Source organism: Haemaphysalis longicornis, unplaced genomic scaffold (genome assembly GCF_048455015.1).
Source record: "Haemaphysalis longicornis isolate Haplotype H1 unplaced genomic scaffold, Haemaphysalis longicornis Haplotype H1 scaffold_5, whole genome shotgun sequence".
Taxonomy (NCBI): Eukaryota; Metazoa; Arthropoda; class Arachnida; order Ixodida; family Ixodidae; genus Haemaphysalis; species Haemaphysalis longicornis.
In genome coordinates, this window is record NW_027526385.1 from 140255092 (window position 1) to 140277404 (window position 22313).

A 22313-nucleotide genomic window follows, 5' to 3' on the forward strand; every position below is an offset into this window, starting at 1 on the left:
AGACGCCGGGGCATTCGATTCGACGACACTCGCCTGTGCGAGTCACTTTGTTGACCGCTGCTTCGCCGCCTCTGTATTCTTTTGAGTTGTTAGGGGAGAACAAGTTCGCTCCAATAAACGTGTTTCTCATTCAAGACAACTGCATCGTCCGTGTCGTCGTGACAATATGTATATATATATATATATATATATATATATATATATATATATATATATATATATATAGATACATATATGTATATATATAGCGAATTAAAATGGGCAATGAGGGGCTCGTTGAACATGAGCCAGACATAAAGTTTGGCAGTCAAGAAAACCTCGGAAAGCAAAGGGGGGTATGGTAGGCCATTGAAACAGACAAACAATTTGGAAAGACAGTGGAGAAAAAATCCGAACAGGTGGGATACGCACCCACGACCTCAACGACCTCCTTAGGTTCGGATCCCACCTGGCGGGCATTTGTTCTCCACTTTTTTTTTTCCAAATTCTTTATCTGCTTCAATGGCCTACCATATCCTACCCCTTGCTTTTCCAGGTTTTCTTGACTGCCAAACTTTATTTCTGTCATATATATATATATATATATATATATATATATATATATATATATATTTTAAATATATATATATATATACATATATATATATATATATATATATATATATATATATATATATATATATATATATATATATATATATATATATATATATATATATATAAATATATATATATATATATATATATATATATTTAAATATATATGTTTGGGATCGGATCGAGTTGAAACTCCACCACTTGTGAGGCCGTAGTTAGAAGGAGACGGGGCCTTCGTTTTCTGAGCTCTTTTCTTCAGAGGCGTCACGCGGGAAAGAACCAAGATGGCGACTCACCTTCCTTGCTGATGATGGTCAGCTGAAGAAGAGGTTGTGCCGCTGCTGATGAGTACGTACAACACATGATGCAGTAGCCGCAAGCCACTGGTGATTATGATGATTTTAGATGCGGACAAATATCTTCTAGGAGGAAGCGGGACACAAACTCAGTTCACTCTCTCTCTCTCTCTATATATATCATCAGCATCACCAGCCTATCTACGCCCACTGCAGGGCAAAGGCCTCTCCCATTATTCTCCAATTGCCTCGGTCCTGTGCCAACTGTGACCAATTTATCCCCGCAAACTTCTTTATCTCATCTGCCCATCTAAGTTTCAGCCGCCCCCTGCAACGCTTGCCTTCTCTAGGGATCCACTCTGTTACCCTTAATGACCAGCGCTTATCTTGCCTTCGCATTACATGTCCTGCGCACGTCCATTTCTTCTTCCTAATTTCTACTAATACGTCTTTAACACCAGTTTGCTCACTGACCCACTCCGCTCTCTTCCTGTCCCTAATGTTACACCTATCATTTTCCGCTCCATTGCCCGCTGAGTCGTTCTCAGTTTAAGTTGAACCGTCTTAGTGAGCCTCCAAATTTCTGCCCCGTAGGTGAGTACCGGTAAGATGCAGCTGTCATACACTTTCTTCTTCAGCGACAATGGTAGGCTGCTATTCATTATCTGAGAATGTCTGCCATATGCACCCCACCCCATTCTGATCCTTCTAATTATATCTGCCTCATAGTTTGGATCTGGGGTCACAACTTGGCCTAAGTAGATATATTCGCTTACCACTTCCACTGCCTCGCCACCTATGTCAAACCGCTGTGCTTTCCCGAGGTTATTGATCATTACTTTAGTTTTCTGCATATTAATTTTCAGTCCACGGTTCTACTCTGTTCGCCCAGTGCGGAAAGCATGCTTTGCAATTTGTCCCCCGAGTTACTTAGCAAGGCAACGTCATCAGCAAATGTGAGGTTACTGAGGTATTCTCCATTAACCCTTACTCCCACCTGTCACCAATCCAACGTTCTGAATACTTCTTGTAAACATGCTGTGAATAGCATTGGAGAGATTGTGTCTCCTTGTCTGACACCCTTATAGGTATTTTACTGCTCTCCCTATGGAGGATTATCGTAGCTGTAGACCCATTGTAGATATCCTCTAGTATTATTACATAATGCTCATCTACCCCCTGGTTCCGTAATGCCTGAATGACTGCTAGGGTTTCGACCGAGTCATATGCTTTCTCATAATCAATGAAGGCTATATATAGGGGTTCAGTATACTCAGCGCACTTCTCTATCACCTGATTGATCGTGTGAATATGGTTCATTTTTGAATAACCTTTACGGAACCCTGCTTGTTCTTTAGGTTGACTGAAATCTAAGGCTGCAGAAATTCGGTTAGCGATTACCTTGGTAAATACCTTGTAGACGGCTGACAGTAAGATGGTTGGCCTGTAATTTTTCAAGTCCTTCATGTCGCCTTTCTTATGTATTAGGATGATGTTCGCGTTCTTCCAAGATTCCGGTACCATCCCAGGCGGCACAGAAAGTGTGCCCCAAGACCGGCCCGTCTATGGCCGCTTTCTGGCATGTCCGGCCAGCATTCAGGTTCTGGCAGCCACTGATCATGCGTTGAACGGCAAACATTCGGCAACCAGCGCTTCGGTATTTTTCCGTCCGCCCGTGTGCGGACGCACAACGGCAGCTAACCGGCTGCCAGATATTCAGTTCTCTTACGGCTGCCGATGTTGAGAAAGAGAACGGCCGAAGTACGGCCTTAGGTCATCCGTTTTTTCTTCGGGAAGCGGTAATCGGCCGAAGCACGGCAAGCGACCGGCCACAGAATATGCGTATTCTTGCGGTAGTTGGTGTTCGAAAGGAGACCGGCCGGAGCGCGGCTGCCGTGCATTCGTTGTTTCAACGGTTAACCGCGCGTCCGGCGGTAGAATACTCGTTTTCTTCGGGCAACCAGTGTTAAGAAGGATACCGGCCGACGTACGGCCCCAGAATATACGTTTTTCATTCGGTTAGCTGTCCTCGGCCGAATTACGGCAAGCGAATGGCCACAGAATACTTGGCAACCGGTGTTCAAGAGGAGACCGAGCTACGTAAGGTATCTGGTTATACGTCATTTTTTTGGCAAACGGCATACAGCCGAACAACGGCACGCGCCTGGGCACCGAGAATTCATGCACAGACGTGTTTGGAAGGAGACCAACCGGTTTTTTCCTCGGGGGAGAAAAAGCCGTTAGGGAGCCGAACGACGGCGACGCGTTTTTCATCCGCTCCGTGTTTCTACGTTTTAAATGAACGAACATCGTTTGTCAAACAGTAATGAGTGTTCTTGGTGAACGGGCAAGGTGCAAGGACTCACTGGACATTAGCAGGGAACCTTTTAGGCCATCGAAATGTCATTTATTGCCACAAGAAGACTGTGCCAGACCGACGGGTGAGCTAAGCCTCGCCAGTCATCGCCGCTACGACGCTTCTGCCGCCGGCTTCGTCGACGCATCAGTTCGAGGCTCTTCGCCCCCTCAAGAAATGGAGAGCATTGGAGACATCGACCCGGTAGAGATGCCCGATCCGAGATGGAGATGGTTCACCAGAATAACTGGCCTTCAAGGGTGTCGAGCAAGCGGCCACCACGCAGGAGCTAATCCGCCACCATGTCAAGAACTCCTCACCAAAGAAAGGCAAGTGCGAGCAAAAGCGCAAGTTATTCTGCTTACTATTAAACTGCGACAATTAATGTTGCACTATGTTGTTGGTGATAAACGTAGAAGAGACTCGCTCGTGCATTGGTAGGATCAACTTCATGCCCTGCACTATAAATGTTACTTCATGGGATTTTACGACTGCCTATTTAGAAAAAAAAATGATTTAAATTTGCGATAACAACAGAGCCTTGTCACTGACGAAGCCTAGCTGTTAATTTAGTTCCGATGTTTGAAGGTGAGCTTAGCTACTCTTGGGATATGACTCACTTGGTTAAACATAATCGCCAGCATCCTAGCAAACACGGATTTTGTCAGGATTTTCTTGCTCAACGCAGATTGTTGAGTTTACGCACGATTTGGCTCTTGCAATAGATAAGCTTAAAGTGGTTGACTGTATATTCTTGGACTGCAAAAAAGCAAATGATGGTGTTCCATATCACCTTCTGCGTAGCACATTTCATCCTATGAACTGAATGAATCGGTTTTTGCATTGTTATTACTATTGGCCCTATAGCTTTGTTCAAAAGTACTGCGTAGTTTACCGTACTATAGCGAATGAACGTGATTCCGTATATTTGCAGCTTTATTCGAATATCATAACATCCTGGTGTGCTGATTCAGAAAAGTTTTTGGATGTTAAACAGTGTGTTAATGGCACCTTTACAAGAAAACCTTCATTCCAATTGAATACATATACCGTAAATTATGCTGCTGCGACAACGGCCGAGGAATATAAATACCTAGGAGTTTATTTAGGGAGTGGTTAGAGGTTAAATAGGCAGGTTCACACCATAAAAGTTACGGCTGCATATGTTTCTGGCTTTCTGAGACGAAATTTGAGTGAACCTCCGTCTAACTGAAAAGAACAACCGTATTTCACTCATGTGCGCTCAATCTTGGAGTACGCATGTGTTTTCGTGGATCCCTACACCAAAGAGCTGGTTGATACGCTCGAAAACATACAGAATATTTCAGTGCGATTCGTATTAGGTAATTGGCACGCTGAACTTAGCATGAAAGAAATTAAAAGTAAACTGAAATGGCAGGACGTGAAAGATCACAGATGAAATCACAGATTGAACTTTTTTCGTAATATCTATCATTCGAAAACTGGAGTAGAAGCGGAAAAGTATGTCCAAGCGCCATTCTACATATCGCAAAGTGGGACCGCTATCTTAAAGCAAATTATTAACTTTCCGTTAAAGGTGCCGTCTTGCGCGAATCATTTTATTTTACATCAATACTGCAGTGTAATTATCTTCCACATATGATTGCATTAATGTTTATATTGACGATTTTCAGCGCGCTTTGTAGAATTATTTTGTTATTTTGTCTCATATTTAATGCTTAGTGTTATGTATCTCCCTTCTGTAATGCATGCAAAGGCAAGCAGGCATCAAATAAATAAATAAATTAAAATATAAATGAAACATTGAATAAATAAATGAATAAAAAAATAAACAAAAAAATAAATGTTTAAATAAATAAACTTCCAGAGGCGCAAGTTTGCCTCCGACGGGTTGAGAACCCTACTTATTCCACCTTGACCAATAAAATATTTATTGCCCTATTCGTTGCAGTATGCAAGGTTTCCTGTATGCATGCTACCATTGCTATGTTATTGGTTTGAAACAAATTATGTAACTCTAATTTTACGCCTTTCCTAGCGTGATACTAGGGATACAACTGCAGCCACCTGAAGCAGTGCGTCATTCGCAACGCGTCTAGAATTTTTTGGACGTAGTATGACATTAGAAGAAAATTAAGTTCTTTTGGACGATTAAGTGGTGTGGACGTATACTCATGAAAACAACATTAAAATAGATCGGAAATGAAAGTACCTGTTCGCTCCTTCTTAGGATCAGCCCTGCGCAAGATCATCAGAAAAGTTGATCGAGTATAAAATGTCTTTGCAAAAAAATGGGCAAAAACTGGACATACTTTTTTGTGAAGGAGTTATATTAAATGCTCCTGAGTGTTTTGTTGAGAACCAAAACGTTTCGTAAAGGCATTCACGCCGGTTTTATATACAGCAAAATTGGTCAAGCAACTGTTATAAAAATAGTTTATGTAGTCATAGCATGAAAGTGTTCCGGGATATTGCCCTAAAAGAAATTGGCTAAAAGCGGCGCAATTTATCTCTCCGAAATTCAACCCACTAAAGTATCCGCCCTCCGCCCCCCCCTTCCTCTTTCCCCGTTTATTACAGGTAAGCCGCCCCACAGAGGATATCAGGACCTGGACAATACATCTATTCAAGCTCTACAAAGAACTGAATATTTTCTGATTTCGGCATTAAAAGAGGCACAGCAAATAAAGGAACGACAATTTGTGAGCACTGTTTAATAAATGGATTTCGCTGTAAACTGAGGCTGGTAATTAAGCAAGGCTGCGCTGAAAGCTTGACGGCTGGTGGTTGCGCGCGAGCTCACTTTGGTGTGGCTGCATTGGACCCAAAATGCTGGGTTTGTGCTGCTTCTGCCCTGCGCGAATGAGTCATCTGCTTGTGCGACATGCAGTGACCGGCCTCAGTACAGTTAACGTACTGTGGCTGAACTCCAATGCCCGTAGCACGGCCGTATTTCCGGTAGCTTTAGTCCGGCTGGAGTCCGACGACCGCATATCGGCTGTCCTCCGGCGGCCGTACTTCGGCCGTGCACGGGTGGCTTTGGAATGGCCGGAGCCCTACGGCTGGAATCTGGCCGTATGACCGTAAGCCGGCCGACTGGCCGACGGACACTGGCCGTTGGACAGCCATGGGAGTACGGACGTATACGGCCAAAAGGCCCACATTTGGACATGGGCCGAACATGGCTGCCGGAAAACGGCCGGACAGAAAATCACCGGCCAAAGTACACCGGCCTGTTTTAGGCCGAACAGTCCTGTGCTACCTGGGATTGCGGTCGTTAAGCATTGCGTATACAGGTTTGCCAGTTTTTCAAGGAGAATTTCTCCGCCATCCTTGCAGCGATGGATGCAGGGATGGATGCAGGGATGCAGAGATGCTGCAAGGATGCAGCGATGGCGTAGAGGTAGAACACCCGTCTCGCGTGCAGAAGGACCGTGGTTCGAATCCCGGTGCTGGACAATTCCACCGGATAAAAAAAAAGACAAAAAGAAAAATAAATCTGCGTATTGATGGAATTGCATAAAGGGGCTTGGGGTGCGGCCTGACCACGGCGACAATTGCCGGTAATGCACTCCCTCACCAGAGCAGGATTGGTCACCCTGGTGTAGTAATGGCCACAACCTCCCATGAATACGCCAACTAACTCTCTCTCTCTCTCTCTCTCTCTCTCTATAAATATATATATATATATATATATATATATATACATATATAATATATAGTTCCTCGAATCATATATGGGTTTGTTTATTGATTTGTTTTAAATGGCGGGCCCCGCCCGTTTGTGTTATCTGCGTTCCAAGCAAGGCACGGCTTCTATTCTTCGTTTTTATGCCGCACGGGCTATCACATTCAGATAAGCAGCCTGTTTCGCCCTAAAGTCGCTAGCCCAGAATAATCTTCTGTGATCTACAATGTTCTGGATGTTAACCGATGGTTTCAGAAACACTTGCGCCGAAACATAAAAGCCTGCAGAGCAGACGCCGCGACATTCTATCGCCAACGCTCGCTTGCGTATACTTCACTTTGCTACTGCTGCTTCGCCGCCTATGTATTCTTTGAGTTGTTAGGGGACCACAAGCTCGCTCCAATAAACGTCTTTTCCTTCAAGACCACTTTGTCGTCTTTGGCATCGTGACATCTGGTAGAGGTGCGGGGTACATGAATCCTAACCCATCGTCAAGCCGACAAGAAGCCCAACTTGTGTCAGCCGCCGACAGCAAGGTCTTCAACCAGAGTGTTGACTGCTCCAGAACAACGTGAAGAAAACGACATGAAAACCACCATGATCAAAACAGGCACCAGGACCAGCGCTTCTAATCCTGCCCTCGTCCTGCGACAGCCTCGGGAACCACCACTGTTCCGCGGAACTCCTGGAGAGGACCCTGAGGAGTGGTTGGAGAAACTGGAGCGCGTCCGCATCTTTAAGAGGTGGGATGAAGAAGAAACTTTCCGCCATGTTTTCTTCTATTTGGAAGATACAGCCCGAACGTGGTTAGAGAGCAATGAAACTCGCTGACCAACTGGAATCGCTTTAAAAGCGAGTTCCTTAAAACATTCGCCACCGTCGTGCGGAAAGAACGAGCCGCACTTTTTTTTTAAATTGTGCACGCAACACCCCAACGAAGGGGTCGTGATTTTCGTTGAGGAGATGAAGCAACTATTTCGCCTCGCGGACACCGAAATGACTGAAGAAAAGAAGCTCAGATTTCTAATGCGAGCAGTGAAGCAAGAACTCTGTGCCTGCCTTGTCCGCGACCCCCCTAAAACGGTGGCTGAATTCACGACTGAGGCTGCCGCATTGGAAAAGACTCTCGATATTCGAACCAGGCAGTAAGACCGCCTTGTCAACAGTTGCGACAACCGTTGCAGTTGCAACAATCGATGTCGCAAATGTAAGCTCCGTTACATTGCGCGACACCATCCGAGCAGTGGTCAAGGACGAGCTTCGGCAGCTTTTTTCAACAGCGCAGCAACCAGAGGTGCCTTCTCGGACTTATGTCATCCGACAAGAGGTTGAACAGCACTGGAGGCTTCTACGCCATCGGAAGCACCCCGTTAGCAGCAAGCGATGACCTACTCCGGAGCTCTTCGTCGACCCCGCCCTGCTCCAATCCGTCGTCAAGAGGCCCCGCCATACCGCCATCCCCTGTTGCCCTCCCGACCCGCGGTAGTCCAATACCCGACGCCGAGGACGACGGACGTGTGGCGAACGCCCGATAATCGCCCGCTGTGCTACCACTGTGGAGAGGCCGACCACATCTACCGTCGCTGCCCTTACAAGAGGCTCCATCTGCGAGGATTCTGCATCGACGCACCACGCCCCCGGCCCGAGCAGCACCCGATTGAAATAAACGAATACCTGTCCAACACCAACCAAAGGTCTATCCCGCTTCAACCGTTTGTTGTCGCCCTACCCGTACCAGTCGCCAAACCGCCATAGCACCGCTGACTTCTCACGTTGAACGTCCTCCAGCCCAGGCGGGGGAAACTGAAAGCAGCAACGTCTGGAGGTGAAGTTGCACAACAGCAAAAAACAAAACCCTCCAACGACGCATGGCCGCACCCAGCACCGTACCCGCATCCCAACGACTCTATATAACCAGGACGTAACTCCCGAGCCATGAGACGACACGAAGCAACGCGTATCCGAAATGACAGAGCCTGCCGCTGAGAAGACGACGACAATGACTACGCTTATTGCCCCACCATCAACACGCACAAGCCGAGATACAGCACCCCGACGCACTTGAAACTCGAGGAAAGTGGCGTCCGACGTCCAGTTGTCCATCGACAGTTTGGACGTAGTCGCCCTCATCGACACGGGCGCCGACTACTCGGTATTGAGCGGCTTATTCGCGTCAAAGATGAAGAAAGTTACGACAACATGGGACCGTCCGCATATAAGCACAGATGGAGGCCATCTCGTAACGCCAAGTGGAAAGTGCACATCACGCGTCCCCATAGGCGGCACCACATACCCTGCTGAGATTGTTATTTTGCCTAACTGCTCCCGGGAAGTAATTCTCGGAATGAACTTTTTGACGGACAACGGCGCAATAATTGATCTGCAGACGAAGTGGATATCTTTTTCCTCCGATCACTCCATGACGCCGCTGCCGAACCCCGATCACCGTGCTGCTGAATGGATGGCCGACGATCACGTCACCCTGCAACTCCGCGCAAGCTTGATGATCGCTGTTTACTGTGAGGATGCTGCTCCTAACATCGACGCTATCATAGAGAGTGACCAAAGGTTGCTTCTCAACCACGGTGTCTCCCTCGCAAGAGGCATTACGCGCTTTAAACAATGCAAATCCGGCGTTTTATTCACCAATTTCACCGATGCGTACCAGCATCTTAACAAGGGCGCTGCAATTGCGTTACTCGAAGAAATGGAAGAAGCAGGGGAAGTGATCGCGGCCGCCAACGTTGAACGCACACGCGCAGATGCTTCCAAGCGGCCCCATCCTTTCGACATGAACCTGGCGCTGCCGCAAGAACATTGGGACAGAATATATTTGCTGCGTCGCTACACCGAGTTTTTTTCGTAGATTTCAAAATACGTCAGACACCACTAGCAAAACACCGATTTCTAACAGAAGATGGAGCCCGACCTACCCGACAGTCACCGTACCGCGTCTCTTCACACGAGCGCGAAGCCATCCGGCATCAAGTCGACGACATGCTCAACGACGACATTATACAGCCATCGAAAATTCCCTGGGCTGCGCCAGTCATAGTCGCAAAGAAAAAAAAACGGCACATTAGGGTTCTGCATTGACTACCGGCGACTGAACAAAATCTCTAAAAACGACCTGCCATGAATCGGCGATCCCCTCGAACACCTGTGCCATGCCAAGTACTTCTCATCGACGGATCTCAAGAGAGGCTACTGGCAAAGTGAAGTGGACGAGAGAGACGGAGATAAGACTGTATTTATAACCCCGGATGGCCTATACGAGTTCAGGGTGATGCCTTATGTGCTGTGCACGAGGCCATCAACGTTTCAAAGAGTCATGGACACCATGCTAGCTGGCCTGAAGTGGTACCTTGCCTCGTATACCTCGACGACCTTGTGGTAATCGCCTGGACTTTGACGAACACCTTGCAAGGTTGGAGTCTGTACTCGAGGCCATTCGTACGTCTGGGTTAAAGTTGAAGCCTGAAAAGTGTCGCTTCGCGTATGAGGAGCTGAAGTTCTCGGGCCACGTCGTCAACGCCGCGGGAGTCCTACCTCACCAGGCAAAAAGGTCAGCCATTGCGAACTTCACAAGTCCGAAAGACAAGAAGGGCGTGCGACGATTTCTCGGACTGTGCGCGTACTACCGGCGCTTCGTCGCAAACTTCTCACGCAGTGCAGAACAACTCACACGGTTGACGAAAAATAGCACGTCTTTTAGCTGGGAAAAGGACCACGAAAAAGCATTTTGCGAGCTGCAAAAATGCTGCAAAGCCCGCCCGTGCTCGCTCATTTCGACGAAAGCACCGAAAAAGAAATGCACACGGACGCCAGTGATATAGTTTTGGGAACCGACCTCGTCCAAAAGCAAAGCGGTTGCGAAAAGCTAATCGCATATACCAGTCGTGGTCTGTCGAAGGAGGAGAAAAACTACTCTGCCTCGGAGAAAGAGTGCCCGGAAATCATATGGGTCATTTCAAAATTTTGACCATACGTGTATGGTAGAACTTTCAAGGTTGTGACAGACCACCATGCGCTGTGTTGGCTCGCCAATTTGAAGGACCCCTCTGGCAGCCGTGGGCGATAGAGTTTGCGCCTGCAGGAATTCGACGTTGCAATTGTCCATAAATCCGTCAGGACACACTCCGACGCCTACTGTCTGCTCGTGCCCCCGTCGATCCACCACCTCAAACCTCAAGACTCCGATGCCGACCGCGCGTTCTTTGGAGTCGTGACGGAGAGCGATCTAGCCGCCCAACAGCATGCCGCCCCCGAGTTACGCGTCATGATAGACTACCTGGAAGGACGCAATGTCGCCATGCCTAGGGCCTTCAAACAAAAATTACTGCCATTCAGTCTCAAAATCTCCGTCCTCGTGAAGAAAAATTTCAGCCCCGGAACGAGAACGAATTACCTCCTTTTCATCCTTGCAGATCTTCGTGACAAAATTTTGGAAGCGTGCCACGATGACCCGTCTACCGAAAATCTCCGCACAGCTCGCAAAATTGGAAAAATCAAGGCGAGGTACTACTAGCCCCGCCTTACATTCGACGTCACCCACTACGTGCGTAGCTGCCTTGACTGCCAGGTACAAAAAACGCCACCGACGAGACCCACGGGACTTCTTTAGCCGATCTCCGTCCCGTCGAGGCCGTTCCAACAGATTGGAATGGACATTCTGGGCCCGTTCCCTATATCCCGATCCGAGAAGAAGTGGATTGTCATCGCGACAGAGTACAAGACGCGCTACGCGGAAACCGCCGCTTTACAGAGGGGGACTGCACAAGAAGTCGCGAAGTTCTTCATGAACCAAGGTTGTGCTGCGACATGGAGCCCCGGAAGTCCTTATCACGGACCGCGGAACGGCCTTCACTGCGGATCTTATGCAAGGTATCTTACGCTACAGCAACACGGATCACCGAAGAACGATGGATTACCACCCCCAAACGAACAAACTAACAAAACGTCTGAACAAGACGATCGCGGATATTCTGTCAATGTACGTCGACGTTGAAAATAAGACTTGAGATGAAGTGCTCCCGTATGTCACGTTCGCGTACAACACGGCTATCCAGGAAACTGCGCAAATGACGCCGTTCGAGCTTGTCTACGGAAGACCGCGGACTACGATGTTTGACTCCATGCTTCCGCATTTAGAAGACGACGACCTCAACCCCGACGTCGAAGGATACCTTCAGCGCGCGAAGGAGGCCCGCCAGCTCACAACCCTAATTCAGCCCAGCCTGGCTGAACCCCGCGCCGAGCTTCTTCCTTGTCGTCATTTGGTGGTGGGCCATTGAGGCGCGGGAATTGTCCTGTCCCGTGACATCCCCCCCTTGTCAATGACGGCCATGCCGGTCGACGCCGAGGCAAGTTGGTGCTTGATTGCGGATGAGTGCTGCGATGAATAATTCAGATGAATCGCTTGCCGCCACCGATGATGATGATGACGTTGATGATCCCTGGCTCAGCAACAGCAATGGATTCAGCCGTGATGGAGCTCCGAAGGTCCTGAAGCCCCATCGGATGAAAGGACGGTAGAACACATCTTAAGCTTGTCTGGGTATGGCTCCTCTCGACTCGCCATCATTTCGGTCCTTCGGGCTTATAAAACGGGGCGGGGAACATCGTCGTGGCTTGTTCTCTGCTGGGTTGGGGCTTTCTGGCGGGGTTCGTTATCCTCGGTGGCGGCGTCCACGCCGACGCGATGCAATGCTGAGGCAAAAATGTGGATGGGTAATGGCGATCGGTGTTATTCCGCGATTGAGAAACATTGTTCCCACGAAAGTGAAAATATTGTTGTACAATTCATTACTTGCTTCACTTATTTAATATTGCCGTCTTGTATGGTGCACTACGGGAGATACAAATTTAAGAATACAGATATAACAAAAAAGAGCCATTCAATACATTCCAAATATACATTTTCTCCAACACACTGCTGATCTTTTCTCAAAATATAACGGTCTTTTTATTTTTTCTTTATACAATATAAACTTTTACTAACGCACAAAAATTGCCAACAGTAACGTTAACTCCATATCAACTTTATCTAAGTTAAGAGAGAATTCCTACAATCCACAAACACGGCATAAAAACCTGGATAATACCAACACCTCGTACGTACCATTACAAACTGTCTCTGAATTATACCTTGCCAGTCTCTGACTTATACCATGCCAGTTTTTGTTAAACTTATTATACAAAGACAAATTCAACTCGTTCAGAAAAGGCAACAATGCACTTATGGTGTTTCTAGGGCAACATGTACATTATGGCAGGAACTGATTTTCGTAAACAATTTTGGTCTGATGTCCTCGCTAGGGCGTCTATTGTTTGTATAACTATTACGTTACTTATCATGTTGTATCAAGATTTTCTAGTTGTCATGTGCATAAATATATTCTGTACTCGGCTGTTTAAAATAAAAAATACGCGAAATGCCATGTTTTCAATATATGGGGGTCAGAACTCTTGTCAAGCTGTTTCCCTGCTGTTTGTTCCGCCTCCTGCTCTAAAGAAATAAAGGTGATGATGATGACGACGACGACAACAACGAAACCGCATACTCCTCCAAATGAAACCTGGTGGAATATAACAGGAACTATGTGGTAATGAAGCGATATATTTACTTGAAGCGAAGAACTATTTACACGCAGCCTTGACTGAGCCGCGGCTGGCTGTGCCCCGCGCCGAGATTCTTTTTGCCGTCATTTGGTGGTGGGCCATGGTAGCGCGGTGATTTTCGTGTACCGTTTTGTCAATACACATTCACGTGAATAGGTATTCTCCCGTGACGTCAATATATATTCACGTGGGTTTAGAAAGATTTTCACATAGCACAACGCCGTTCAGGAATACCTCTTACTGTCCACACACACACACACACACCCACACACACACACACACACACGCACATATATATATATATATATATATATATATATATATATATATATATATATATATATATATATATATAAAAGAAAGAATGTGGAGAAAAAAAGTCAAAAAGTCGGAGTGGCACTGGCTACCACCCCCAAGCACAGGAAGAAATTACGTTCACATAAAAACCCTCAGAAAGTGGAGGGCGAAAATAGCCCCGCCAGTAGCGTAGTGCTTATCGCACCAGACCGGTATTCTGGAGGTCGTCGGTTCGGATCCCACCTGGCGGGCATTTTTTCTCAACTTTCTTTCTTTCCAAATTCTTTATCTGTTTCAATGACCTACTATAACCCCCCCCCTTTGCTTTGCGAGGTTTTCTTGACTGCCAAACTCTATTTCTGTGTTATTTTCAACGAGCCCCTCATTTTCCTGTTCTGATTCACTACCCACATAACGAGGGCCTCTGTTCTGGCAGTCTTGGTGCTATAGGAAGCTTAAGAGGGTTCAAAGCTGGTCGACCACTCTCGACATGTCGTAGACACTCGAGTCACGGCCCGGGGGTTAAAATGTAGGTCCCCTTCATACCGAGAAGTCGGAGTGGCTCTGGCTACCACCCTCAAGCACAGGAAAAATTTACGTTCACGTAAATACCCACATAAATACATCGTGAAATGGAGCGGAAGATGATAGGTGTAACATTAAAGGATAAGAAGAGAGCGCGAGTGGGTCAGGGAACAAACACGTGCTAAGGACATAATAATATAGATTAAGAAAAAGAAATGGACGTGGGAAGGGCATGTAATGCGAAGGCAGAATAACCGCTGGTCATTAAGGGTAACAGAGTGGATCCCCACAGAAGGCAAGCGTTTCAGTGGGCGGCAGAAAGTTAGATGGGCCGATGAGATCAAGAAGATTGCGGGGATAAATTGGTAACTGTTTGCACCGGACCGAGGTAATTGGAGAATAATGGGAGAGGCCTTTGCCCTGCAGTGGGCGTAGATAGGCTGATGAAGCCGGTGATAATGATGAAATACCCCAGAAAGTGTAGGGGAAAAATAGCCCGGCGGTAGCGTAGTGGTTACCGCACCTGGCCAGTATTCTGGAGGTCGTGGCTTGGAATCGCACCTGGCGGGCATTTTTCTCTACTTTCTTTCCAAATTCTTTATCTGTTTCACTGACCTACACACTAAACTTTTTAAACCCTTTAGGTGCTAAAACGGTGCACTCAACATTTTGCACCCTTTTTGCACCTTTTAGAGACCAAAACATTGCTCCGGCACCCAATCATGAGGGTGCCACAAATAAGGGATGTAAATTTCAACATTTTTACACCCTTTAGGGTGCTAGAAGGGTGTACTGAACATTTTGCACCCTTATTGCACCTTTCAAGCTCCCAAATATTGCTCGGGCACCCCACCTTGAGGGTGCCAAAATTCAGAGGTGTAATCAACAGTTTCCAAGAGTGCTACGACCGTTAAAGGGGTGCTAAAAAGTATTGCTTCTCGATTGGGGTGTTACCACAGCACCCAATCGTTAGGGTGCCTAAAAGAACAGTGTGTGAATGCAAGCATGCAAAATTCCACAAAATCAGGCTGAATTTTTAAACCGCACATTGCACTATTTCACCTCCCATTCAGAGGTTTAAATATGAACTCTCCGCATAGACCAGGGGAATTGCACTAGAATTGCTCTTCGTAAATTGAACAAAGCATGCAGAATGTTTAAATTCTACTCTGCACTAATCTACTTCTTCGAGTGTATCACAAATTTCGTTTCGATGTCTGGGTGCACGGGAAGGGAAGGCTACCAAATGCCTCTTGCAGTACAATAAATAAAACTTTTACTCGAGGCATCGGTGTCTTCAAAGAAATCGAATATACCTAAAAATTTGTTCCCGTATTATTATGCCCCGGGCAAGACGTCCAACAGTACTTTCTTGTTGGGCTCACAGCACGCCTGTGGGGCGAATACGAAGTTCTGTCGGCACTCTATCGTTCCAAAAGCCTAGTCTTCCAACAGAGAGTTTAACCTTGATGGCTTTTTTGGGGCCAATAAGAACCTCTGTCGGCACTCTATCGTCCTAACAGCGTAGTCTTCCAACAGGGAGTTCAACTGTGATGGCGTTTACCGTCTCGCCAACACGATCCGTGAACGGCTACAGACGCCTTTTTCGTAATCAGCGGCGCGAGCGCACCATCAGACAAAACCGACAGACGCCCTGAAGGTAGTTTTTAGGGCCTAAACAGCAGCGTCTATTTCTGCCATAGACGCTAGACGTCAACGTTTGTATTATGAATGTTCCCTTCAATAAGTAACAGTAAGACAGACGATAGCATAACGATGTGAAGATATGCTTTGGCTCATACGACGGCAAGCACAATTGTTTGTGGCTGCAGCCTCGGTTGCTCTTCGTCCACGACAAACTGAATCGGCTGTACAGCTTTCTTCGAGGTCGTGTTTACAGGGGTTCTACCTTTCTTGCGCAGGCCGACGGGGGCGGTCGTGTAAAATCATTTTCGCTCGTCGCTGTCGTTCTACCTACCTGTTTGCTGTACCTATTACGTCGCCGCCACGGCATGCTTCGGTCGCTTTCTAATAATCCCCACTTGTTACAAACTCAGAGGTTTTCGCACTGTTAGCAGTCGTTTTACACGACGGGTTTGATGCGCCTCACATGCCAGGAGTGACATCGCTTGTAGTATTAGCGCGACGTTGCTTGTCTGCAAGACGGTGCAGGACAAACAAGGGTTATCAACGCCATAATTCTATCGGCACATTCCATTTATTTCGTGGGACCGTGGCTTGCGCAGAAAAGGTCGGGTTGACTGCGATAGCTTTTCTTAAGTCAAATAAGGGAGCTTTGGCTCAATCGCTTGCAGCCCTAGCAATGCGGCCTCGTCTGCAAGACCGGTGCGTGAGAAACAAGCGTTAGGACAGCAAGAATTACAAAAATGCAGCATAAACTAGACACAAACGACAATATTCGTTGACGACTTACGTAAGTATAGAGTTGTTTTAGGCGCCCCAAACACCACCAGCCGAGATAGCTGAGTGTTAACGCGTCCGTTTGCTGTATGGAGGTCAACGGTGGATTCCTCGTCGCACCTGGTTTTTTTAAGGTGAGGGTTTTATTAGCTCTTTTTTACGACCAGGGTTAGCGCATTTTATTTGCTTTCTCTCACGCCAAAATTTACCGCCCTCATCCTAAACCCAAAGTAGCTCGTTTTCTCGCACCTTCTCTCTTGAGAAGCACGCCGTAAAAACAAAACCAAAACAAACGTCAAAACCCCTTTACAATATAAGTATATAAGTCAATTACTTTATCTGTGTTCACTTTTTGTGTTTAAAAACCTTATATTTAAGTTGTAAACACATTTCAGACTTTGAAAGCAGAAAGATAGTTACCAACATTTCAGTACTAACACAATTTACGTCAAACATAGAGGTGCTGCATTTGAAGTATGGCAACTATCTCTCACTTTTTGTGTGTTGTTTATGGCTTTTTGTGCCGAGTGGTTGCTGGCGTAATTTGATCAGTTTTATCTATTTCAAGCTTTAATCATAGTTATAAAAGCTTTATGGGTGATGCCTACCCTTCCAACCTACGCGTGTGTTGAACCTGGGGACCCCGGAAGAACGATCATCGCCGGATAAAATACTGCGCGTCAAAAGTGGATGACATTGCATCAGAACAAAGCGTGTTCGTGTGTCCGCGAGATGAAGACGACAGTGAAGGAGAATTGTACGTTGGAAACAACGTTTTTGCTCGGGTAAGTACGCATTTTTTATAATTATGTATTTGGTTGGAACGAGTTCTGGTGTTTATGGGTCCGTAATTCGCTAGACCCACATCTCGTTTGCTCTGAGAGCCTACGTGAGTTAGTATACTTGTTTGGCGCCTTGTCTACCGTTTCCGCAGAAGTCAGCATCAATTTACGCTGAAGCTAGACTTTGGCTAGGATGCTCGCGCTGTGGTACACGGCTGCTAATAATTTCACATCACTCAAGGCTCTTTAACTCCGGGGCGTTTGTTTATGTGTCTCTCAAACACTTCCTTTGCGGTTGCTGATTGAAGTCGCAATTTCGCGCGAGTGGCACAACGCTGTGATTAGTCCTCCCTCGTGAATACCCGCGGTATACCAAGAAATAACATGAACAGGAGGTTCCCTGGACGTGTATGTGAAAAAGCGTACACTTGATTCCTTGGCTGGCATCTCGTAGGTGTTGTGAAATCTCCCCCGCGCCCCCCCCCCCCTACACGAATTCCGTGCAGTGCGCTTCACAGCTATTGCGTTTGCGAGACCGGCGACAGTACGTCTCGCGGTCTTCGGGCCGTGATATGTGTGCCGTTCTCGTGAAGCTCGGCAGCAGCGTCGTGAAATTGCCGTACTCGCTCGCCAACGCGCCCCGACGGCTGACGCATCGACCGGGTACTGACGGAGTTGTGCTGGAAGAAAAGCAGGCAAGAGATGAGGACGCAGGAGGTGTAGTTAAACAGATGAGAATTTACAAAGTGCAAGGTGGAGAAAATAGTATGCAAGGGCCGGAAACGGTGAGAGAGTTCGGGCCGCGTTAAACAGATGAGAATTCACAAAGTTCAAGGGGGAGAAAATAGTATGCAAGGGCAGAAAACAGTGAGAGAGTTCGGGCCGCGCGCCAGCGAACGAGTACGGCAATTTACGTTGCCGAGCTTCACGAGTCCGGCACGAATATGACAACGCCCTTCTGAAAGTTCATAGAGGTATAGAATTCACATACTTGCAAATTGAAGGTAAAATGCGCGCATGTGGCTTCGCAGGGAGTTAGCATGGTCTCGGGGTAGTGGGGGAGATTTCACAACGCCTACGAGGCACCTGCCGATCCCGTCAGAGTAGCTCCAAGGAAGTCTGTGGCTTGATATCATAGGCATGAATTCGCAAGTTCGCATTTTCGCAAAACCGCAGGCCATACAGAGACTAACAAGCAAGCTGTAGGCACTCACTCAACTCGATTTATACTGGAGAATCGGACGCGCAGATACAAGTCAGACATTGAAACGGAGGAACCTCAAGTCTCACACACCAGTTCCGATTGAAAGCAAGGGATACAGATGAGCTGCTGGCATGCGTTCTATACAAATTAGCTCAGCAGTGAGCTTTGCATATGTCATGCATACCCCACTCACAGTACCTGCGGGTCTAATAAATACATTCTTAGTGTGACCTAAATTTCACTTGGGGTGTTCCGGGAATGTTCTTATTAGTGCCTTGGAGGTTACTGTCTTTAAACGATTAAAAATCTACTTGATGTAAACATTCGTGTTTTGTGTGTGCTCTTCTTGTATTTCAACAAGTGTCAGCACACTCACAGATTATGCACCTGCAGGTGCTGCTTCTGGCTGTCCTGGGTCAGCTGCCTTCCAGTCCAGTTTCAAAGGCTTGCCATGGCGTCCTTTGGCCAACCGACACTGCACCTGCTGTACCCAAGTACTGTCTGGCATTTCGTTGGTGCTTCGTAGGCTTTGCCGCCAGGAATCGTCATTCATCCATCATCTGGCCGCTTGGATCACCCGTTCAGAAGTCAGCGCATTTGCTCGATACATCAGTCCAGGCACTGCTGCCATATCGGTGCACCCACCGATTATGTACTTTCAGGTTAGTTATTGCATGTTGTGGAACCTGCCATGATGCTGTAGCAGCTGCTGTAGCAGGTGCAACGTAAAGGTGAAATTATACATATTGGTTCCAAGAGCTAAATATAAAGGCCATATTTAAGTGCATTTATGGGTCTATCTCATAGCAGTAGTGAAAGGTTATACACTCTGGTGCATGTTAAGAACGGCAATGGCTAACGTGGTGTAGTCCAGTGTTTTAACGGAATGCCGTGTAGGCAGGTAAAAGCGTTATTGCAGTGACGAAACGTAGGTCACTGACCAAGTCAAGAAAGCCATTTAACGGTTTGGTGCTTGTTCACGGTGAGCATGTGTCGTGGAAAACGAAGCTATATATTGAGCATTACGCGGCGCAATGAGTTTGCATAGATATGGTGCAGATTGCCATTCATTATGTTGATAATGTTGGGCATCGTCTGAACGATGAGGGACTCGAGCAGTAATTGAGAAGATAGATTGCACTCAGTTGTCAGTAATTTTGTCTTGTTCCAGTCTACTACGTGTCCCGTCCTCTCACGTTGCTCTGCAGTGGACTTGTTTTTGCATGGCCCTTGTTCACTTCGTTCCAGTGGTGCGTTAATCTTCTGTGCAGATTGCCCGTTTCGCCAATGTACACTGATTTGCATTCAGCGCATGATATCTAATAAACAATACCCGGAAGCTTGGAGCGTGAGAGGGGGTCTTTCACGCTGACAATGTCAGAACGCAGCTTGCTAGTGGGCAAATGCACGATGCATGCACTGCGTTGCTTGAAAATGTGTGCGAGAGTTTCACCGATGTGTGGGACGTAGGTAATTGCTGCACGTTTTGATGCAGTCCTTGTGGCTGCCTGAAGCATTAAATTCAGAAAGAAGCGAAGAGGGCGACTAGCAGGAATCCGCATTGACATTAGCAGGCAGAAGCGTCCACAAGGCCTGTGTCAAAACGTGCTGCAATTCTCGTCCTAGACATCAATCAAGCTTTTGCAAGCATTTTCAAGAAACCCATTGTGCACATCGTGCACGTTCCCACTAGCAAGCTATGTTCTGAAATTGTCAGCGTAAAAGACCCCCTGTCATGCTTCAAGCTTCCAGGTGTTTATGTTTTGAACAAAAAAGTGTCATTTAAAGGTGACACCTCCTTCCTTGCCGATTTCTGATGCCTGATTGTTCAGTTTGTGGGGATACGTTTCGCAGATGGCTCACATGTTTAACCTGTACTTGTGCTTGAGCAGTCAAACGCTGATGTTAGCAGTGAAGTAGGTGAAAATTGTAGTTTGATTGTAGTTGTGTGCAGATTACCTACATTGTGTTAATTCGTAGAAAAGCAAAATTGAGGTAACCCTGCTAACTGTTCCGCATTGCAGCATTTTATTATGCGAAAGTTAAGGAGTTCAGCTGCTTGTTAAAGGTGAAATAAACAGTGATACAAAATGAAGAGCATCTACTCAACAGAAATATCTTCACAATCGCAGGATGCCAACGGTCCGCCAACCAACTTGTGTCCTGCATCGTTTCTGCTGGCTGGAGCGGCTCATGGAGCATTTTCCAGCTTCTCAAAGTTTGTGGTCAAGCGCTCCTCCAAGAGAAAGATGCCGCAGAGGGGTCTTTTGTTTTAAGTCCACAATTTCACGCGCTCAGCAGCAAATTTACTCGTAAGGTTTTTTAAATATTGATCACCCAAGAGGGCATGTTACCTTTGTGTTCGGTGGAATGTGTCTGCACTCAGGTTATTTGTGACAGAAACAAGTGGACCACGTCGTGAGAGTCATTGACGCCTTGTTGACTGTGCATGCTTATGAAATGACATTTTCATTCTGCTGAATACTTTCCAAATATTACGATTTGTGAAGAAATTATGGTAAAAGTCATGATTAGTTGTATTACAATGCAGGAAGGTAATGCCAACATACGTTTTAAGCGCCTCTGATATTTCAGATCGTTGGCTGGTGAGCAATAAAGCAAAACTGAAATTTTTAAAAGTAAAATCAAATATTCGTTGTCACCAGTGCATGACCATAGTAAAAGCTATCTAGTCACCAAATTTAGAATTAGACACGAAATGCCAAGAAAAATAGGGGAAAAAACTAGACAGCTCGCTACAATAAACCAATTCGTAAAATTCCTCAAGGTCTATAAAGTGATGATTCAGGTGGGTTAGTTAAGATGTCAGTGGGTTTATACTCCCAACTTGCAGGGAAGCACATGAGGTCTCAATATTAACATCTTTTTAGCGAAGACCGTCTTCCTTCATTAAGCTGCTTTGCACATTGATGCCAGTCTGATAAATGTAGTCCTGACTTTTTGTTATGATCAATCTTTCTATGGAAACCATATATTTTTATATGAGGTCGCTGTCCATTTCTGAAACTGTATCTAGTCACCAATTCCAATTTGTTGTGGTCTGATTTTTTCAAATAATTCGTAGCTTTATTAACAGTTATGGTATATTTTGTGTGCCTAAAGGAATGCCTCATTGCATATTTAGCCTATGTAGTGTTGAAAGCGGACATTTTGCTTCAAAGTGGAATGTCCTGCTAGCAACAAGGTACTTCGCGTGCTGCTCACTTTCATTCATGCCATTATTTTTTATATTATGATTTAAAATTAAAAGCCAACCAATTTGTTGTCGTTTTAATTTTGTCACCTACTTTATATTTTCTTTTTTTTCAACTTTCTGTAAGGATTGACTATCCATATTTTTATGATACCAAGGCGTTTGACTGGGCTAGCTGGTACATGTTTGAATGGATGAAAAACCATAGGAAAACCCAGAACACAGAAGAGAACGACGGGACAAACTTGTGCCGTCATTCTGTTTTAACTGTTTCCTGTGTTTACCACTGGTTTTTTATGCATTCAAACATTTTTATGAGTTTGTTGAACA